This window comes from Talpa occidentalis, unplaced genomic scaffold, assembly GCF_014898055.3.
Source record: "Talpa occidentalis isolate TD23 unplaced genomic scaffold, MPIMG_talOcc4v2.1 talOcc4.11, whole genome shotgun sequence".
NCBI lineage: Eukaryota > Metazoa > Chordata > Mammalia > Eulipotyphla > Talpidae > Talpa > Talpa occidentalis.
The window spans coordinates 65,980,894-65,987,906 of NW_023601104.1; the positions used below are offsets into that span (position 1 = coordinate 65,980,894).

The 7,013-nt window shown below is 45.3% G+C and overlaps 1 protein-coding gene across 2 annotated transcripts in view; it reads left to right on the plus strand.

Annotated features, from left to right (window-relative positions):
* TMEM260 (transmembrane protein 260) overlaps nt 1-5,785 on the plus strand; it is a 71,531-nt gene extending 65,746 nt beyond the window's left edge. The window contains exons 19-20 of one of the 2 annotated variants that reach the window (XR_008550101.1): nt 642-2,045; nt 5,364-5,785. The gene's annotated coding sequence lies outside the window, so the exon portion shown is untranslated. The remainder of the gene's footprint in view (nt 1-641; nt 2,046-5,363) is intronic. The other variant, XR_008550103.1, reaches the window with a different exon arrangement.
* Nucleotides 5,786-7,013: the final 1,228 nt, after the last annotated feature.

Here is a 7,013-nt window from a genome sequence, read left to right on the forward strand (position 1 = left end):
CTTTACAAATAAACTCCTCCCTTGTGTGCATGTGAGGTGGTATGTATGCGGTGGTGATGAAGGACACCAACACAAGGGGAAGAAAGGGAAGAGAAAGAACTGGGAGAGAAGGAGGAGAAGTCATTTGTCTTTAGACAGATTGTAGCAGAAGAATTTGAGTGGCAGGCTTAAACATTTGAGATTGAGTTTTAGGATGAGTTCAAGTTCAATGTGAAAGTTAGGGCCTCCAGAATTTTGCCTCCCATCCATCCCTCATGACCCTATTGGTGATATTGTTGCAAAAAGTTGTATGTGCACCCAAACTAAATGAGGTAAGTCTCCTCATTTAGTTCCTAAATAGCTGCAGCTGCCAATAAAAAGCCTAAACCTTGCCTCTCAGATGACTTCTTTTGCTTTAAAACCTTCCTAATTAAAAATGATGCTTAATGTTGTGGATAACTACTCCCATGGTCCATCAGTCAGGGTCCTATTGCAAAGACTAGAGTCCATTCCTTCTAGTTTGCACAGAACTTGTCATTTGGCTTACAGAATTACCAGGAGAGCTTACAGAATTACCAGGGGCTGGGGTGGAATTGGGGCATGCTAAAGAGATAGGTTCTAAGTTTAATCTTTCCAGGATGACTCTCAGTTCTGTTCTATAGAATCCACCACCAACAGAGCTGTGGCCTTAGACAACCAGGAAACTGCTCAAGTGAAGCTACTGTTCCTGCCCCCAACTCCAGAACCGAGACACCATGGCCACCCTCAGGAAGACACCAGAATGAGGAAATCCCCTGCATTTACTATAACCAAGATCACCCAAGTGCCTGTAAGAATCCACATCAGCAAATAGCTGACCTACCTACCACTGCTTTCAACATACACAAAGATGTACCTGACTGTGCCTGCCATCAGAAAGAACAGAGAGGAAGGCTGTGTCTCCCTCCCGCCTTCCAATCCACATATGTCTGAATGACTGAACCATCTCACAACTGGGACCCTGGCTGCAAGGGGAGATACAGTTTCCATTTCTCAGCCTCTGCAGTAGAGAAGGCAGTCTAAAAGGCAGTTGGAGTTGGAGTAAATGTGGATCTTCATTACACCGAATCTGCTATGCTTCAACTAAGGCGAAATCCAAAAAAGCACTTTTTTGGGAAAAAAGTTTGTTTCCAAACTGAATGAGAGCAAATTGTTTTTGAACCAAAAATAAGTACCCATTTAGAAATGGGCAAATCAGTAATGCAGGACTGTCCCAGCCAGAGTTTATAGGTTGACACAAAATAAAGGGGGATGGGAATTCTTTAATTTCCTCTAGAATTAGAGAAATTAGCCATCCCTCTACAATACAGTGTACCAATGTGACATCTACAGCATATAAATGGGTGAATGATTGGAACATGGATCAAAAAAGAAAAGGGAGCTTTTGCTGATCTTATAAACTGACTAATGTCAGAAGATAGTGCGGACTTTCCTGCTGTGATGACTGAATGTGGGAAATGATTCTGTTATCAATTAAATGGGTTAAAGATGTAAAGTGGCCAAGACTTGTCTGCAGGAATTAGGTCTGTGTGAATAGCGATAGAATCAACATGCTTCCAAAAAGAAAAGGAATGGGAAAGAAGTGCAAAATAGAAAGCAGAGCTTCTACTTTTCTGTTGTCATTGAGAAACCGTGTTAGGACAACTTGGGTGTTGTCCCAAGTGGCGGTACCTCCTTGGGAAGCTGCTGGAAGGCAGTGAAGGAGATGCCATCAAATATTGGAACCAGGACACTTATTTATGCTACAAGAAAAGAAAAGCTTAAAAAAAGACCTCTGGGAACTCAAAATCAAATGACCCAAGAGACTACAATATATACACGGTCCCAAAGCTTTCACGAACTGGAAGGCCATGTAAAGAAATGCATAACCTGTGGCTGAATAACAGAGACCACAGATTGCGGAAGAGAAAGGCAGTGGATAGCAACAGAAAGACAGTGGAGATTATCCTGCAGGGAGCCCTCACAAAGCCTCATGCAATTTACCTTGGAAAGTCAGAAATCCAACTGAGAACCAAAGCACCAAACAGGTAACTGAGTGCCGATGGCTATGCAGAATGTGGTCCTACGTGCCCCCAGCGTAGCGTTCAATCGCATGGTGCCTTGAGGGGAAGCAGAGTCACTGGTCTCAAGCTTTGAGTTACTTGTGACCTTCAGCAGAGACATTAACTGTTTTAATCTTTTCATTTACTTACTTAACAGTTATTTTTCAAATATCTACTATGAAGTAATATGAAAAACATAGCTGTAGTACTTTAAGGGATTTATAGTTTTATGAGGGCCAAAGAGAAGTAGAGAAGCAATCACATTATTTTTTAAATTGAGATACAGTTGACCTATTAGTTTTGGGTGTACAACATAATGACGCAATATTTCTATATACTGCAACTTGATGACCACAAAAAGTCGAGTTAACACTCATGATCACACTAATTACAAATTTTTTTCTTGTGATGAGAATTTTTAAGATATATTCTTAGCAACTTTCAAATAGTGAGATAGTATTATTAATTATAATATTAATTATAACTAATGTTGTATATTTATTGCCATAACATTTATTTTTTAACTGGAAGCTTTTACCTTTGAGCCCCTTCATCTATTTTGGCCAACCAACACCCACCTCTGGCAACCACCAATCTGTTCTCTATGTATGAGCGCAGGGTTTTTTTCCAAGAGTCCCACATATAAATAAGATCATACTCAAGGTCCATTCATGATGGCACAGGTGGCAAGACTTCTTTCTTTTTTTCGTTTAAGATTTATTTTTTTATTTATACAATAGCTGGGCTACAGGCCAGAGGTGCAGGGGGGTGAGAGGATTCACCAGAGACAGAGTGGGGAGCAGAACAAGCAGACAGACTGAAATACACTGCTGAGGGGAGCAGCAGGCATGACAAGAGAGGTCTGTCGCGCCATGTGGGAATCTCCCTGACCAGCCGGGAATCAAACCCATGCAGCAGAGGCTGTGGACAGCTTCACAGCGCTGCGCTCAACCCGCTGCACCACCGGGGAGGCCCCAAGACTTCTTTCTTTTTTAATGGCTAAGTAATATTTGTGTGTGTGTGTGTGTGTGTGTGAGAGAGAGAGAGAGAGAGAGAGAGAGAAAGATTTTCTTTATACATTTATTCATCTGTGGACACTTAGGTGGTTTCTGTATTTGAGTATTGTGAGCAATCCTGAAATGTACATGGGGGCACAGCTAAGATTTCAAGTTAGTACTTTCCTTTTCTTTGGATAAATACCCAGAAGTGGAATTACTAGAAGAAATAATTACACTGCAGTGTGGTAACTGCTTTAATAAGTGGAACATAGCAGGTTATGCAGACTCAAAGTGGGAGAATGTCAAGGAAAACTACCTGGAGCGGCAACTGGGCTGAGAGAGGAAGGAGGAGCATTAGCCATGTAGATAAGAGGAAGGGACTAGAGCAGGAAGAGAAAGAGTGTTTCAGGAAGAGCCTCACACCGGGGAAAGAGCATGGCACCTTCAAGGAACTTGAACTAATTCTGGAGGTCGAAATGCAGAATTTGATGTGGAAGTAGCAAGAAATGAAGCTGTGAGTGACCGTGAACCAGCTCATCAAAGATCTAAGGACCACATTAAGAGTTTGGATTGTATCTTGAGAGTAGTAGGAAACTATTAGAAGCATTTTAAATTGGGATGTGATGCCATGTGAATTTACAGTGATCGAGGTGACACCAATTGACTGGAAGTAGAGGCAAGACAGAAGAGAAACCAATTGGAGGTGGCTGCAACCATGTAGAAGTTACGATGGGGCCTGAGCTAGGTAAATGGCAGTGGGAACAAAGAAAAGTGGGTGTATTCTAGAAACCGCAAACCTTCAATAGGCTCTTAACACTCTCTAAGACAGCCATCACAAGCTTTCTTCTCTCCTCCAAACTCTTGTCCCCTTTTCTCCACCTCTTGGTTATCTCTATTTAGTTGAGAAAATGGAAGTCACTGGAAAGGATTTCTCCCTTCCTCACAAGTAGACCTACCTGCTTCTGTGCTTCGCTTCCCCTTCTTCATATCTGAACACATTTCCCACCACAAATGAACCCTCTCCCCACCTGGAATCCTGGGCTGGCTGCCTTCTTTTGGACTTGGCTCTTTCAGTTCTTGTCTCTATTATTGTCTCATTCCCTCTCTCTTTCTCTTGCTCCCCCTGTCCCCCTTCTGGTCCCTTTCTCTATCACTATATCCCCAGCAAGAATCTGTGCCTTGCTGACAGTCTATAAGTAAAGTTCAGTTGATCTAGGTTGGGTGCAGCTGGACTTGACTCCCGACATCTTATTCTGGGAGCAGCAAAATGTATTCTTCTCATTGCAATGGCAGAAATCAACAAAGCCACCTCTCCCAACCTGCATTAGTTCTAGCTCCTGCTGACATTCCATACATGAAAATCCATCTGTGAAAGCAAATTACATGGCCATGCTCAAAGTCAAGAATTGGGGAAGTACATTCTGCCTTGTGAGATCATGAAAAGCTGTGAACATGTAATTCTGTTACGGAGATGGGGGTAGGTGAAGAGTTGAGGCAGCAATGTAACCTGTAATAGCACTCAGTTATCATTTTCTATGATTATCCCCTCATCTATGTTATATGTACAATTGCTGTACCTCCCAACCAGCCTCCCTGCCTCTACGTGATCCTGCAAAACACCAAACTCATCTTCCTCGCACGCCATTATCGTGGTGTCACTCCTCTATCCAAACCCTACCTGTGAAATAAAAGCCAAATTCTCTGGCCAAATATCTGTAGCCTCCAAGCTACCTTTTCTGGTGTCTTTTCATCACTCTCCAAGATTATTTTCCACTGGGGGTAGCCTAATTCTGCTCAGCCTCCCCCAAAACCTTTCCTTCCTTAACCACTTTGTCACTCACCTGAAGTTTCCTGGAACCAAGGCAAGCTTCCATGAATTTATCCCAAGCTCCTCCCGCCCCTCTTCTGAACTATGATTAAACATCAAGTGAGTTTGTGTTACCCTTTTCAAGCCTAGTAACAGGGACCTCCCTGGTGGCGCAGTGGTTAAAGACAGTGCTATCAAGCTATGGCCAGTCACTGCAGCACAAGTTTGATCCCCGGCTGGCCAGGGGAGCAACCCACATGGTGCAGCAGACCTCTCCTGTCATGCCCATTACTCCCCTCAGCAGTGTATTTCAGTCAGTCTGCCTGTTCTATTCCCCGCTCTGTCTCTGGTGAATCTTCTCACCTCCCACACCTCTGGCCTGCACCCCAGCTCTTGTATGCATAAATAAATAAATCTTTAAAAAAAAAAAAACCTAGTAACATAAATGCAGTGACTTGAATTATGAATGGCCTTTGTTTACATATTTGTTTCTTTCAGTGTCCACTTGTCAACCAACGAGCGGGCTCCATACCAGAAGCTGGATGCTTAGTGGACCTGGCAGAGTCCGGCCCTGAAGAGTTTCCAGTCAAGTACTATACTCAGGCTGGTCAACGGGAACTTGTAGCCCAGTAAAGGCTATCCTGGCTGTTCTTGCCCCATGAGCCTGCAGCAGCACATTGTCCCGGATTCAGAGGAAATGGAGGACTTTATAGAGGAAGGCAGGATCAGAATGATCCAGGCTTAGCTAAGCCAGAGAGAAGGTAAGGTGTCCCAGGCTGAGAGACTAGCGTTGGCAAAGGCACAACCTGAAGGAAGGGGTGTGTGTGTGTGTGTGTGTGTGTGTGTGTCCAGGGCCAAGGGGGGTATGCAGGCCTCATGAGCAAGAGTGAGGGCTACCATGGCGAGGAGACAGCGTGGAGTGGCTGGTGGAGGCATCAGCTAGTGGGCCTTGTGCTGGGATAGGAAGACCTCTCCTTTGTATTTGTTCTTGAGGTCCCCCTGGGTGCTGTTTAGCCTTCCATATGGCAGTCAAATGCTAAACGTGCACTGAGAGCCCCTCCATCCTTAGCCTACTTCCCCTCCTAGGACGCCTCCACCCAGACCTGGAAGATGACTTCTGAGATGGCTTAGTAGCTTCCTGTTGCCAACACCCCCTGGATTCTCTGTCCCAACCACCTCCCAAGATATAGGACAGCATTTCCCAGGCTGGGCTTTGGCCAGAGCAACAACTGCCAGGCCCTCTTCACTCCCGCCCAAGGCAGCCAAGGAGCAGAGTCTCCCTTTTATGTCCTGTTAACTTGGGCTTGATCTTCAGTTTATCTCTAATTTGGAGAGGGAGGTGATATTTCATCTTCCTCCATCTTTCCAAACTGCAGATACTGTCCATAGGAGCCTGAGGTTAGAGTGGCAGACAAATGCATGTGATCCCTTTGGAATCTCTGGTACCAGGTACCCTGAGGGGCCAGTGGTAATTGGCAGTCCCCAACACAAAGTCACCTCCCATCACCGCTCTGTGTGTCCTGGGTGGAATTAGATAAAACCTCACAAAAAGGAGACCTCAGTGTCACAACACTGTTTCCCTATTTAATCACCGTATGCTGCTGCCCTTCCTCATAACTCCAGGCCAAGTGCAGGGTTGCCTGTGGTTTCCAGCGCTGGCCCACTGCCCTCAGGCCCTTCATGCCCTGCCCTGTGCATGCCAAACTGGACACTGCCTTCTTCCCTTTCATCTGCCAGCCACAAGCAGGACACCCCCGCACCCCACAGTTCCATGGTTCCCACTTCCAAACACTCAGTACTGCTTTCTAGCTATAGCCCTATTTCTTTCCCTTTGGAAATCAACAGAAAACCACCCACAGTTCTCTACCTGTACATTCAGAATGAAATATGTAATTTTTATTGTAAGCGTAGATGTTTCTAGGGGAGGTCAGTGAACCACACTGAGCCTTCAAACACGCCTCACTCAGTCTGTTGCCCAACACGCTTCATGTGGCACTGCCCTAGCTGCCTGCTCCCTTTAGGGCACACTACCCTGGCTGATGAGATGGGCCTGCCCACTCCAGCCCTAAGGCCTTGTGCTGGTCATGTTCTTCCTGAGTGCCAGTCAGGGTGAGGAGCTGGCGTGAGGCGGGAAGTCAGGAGTGGGAG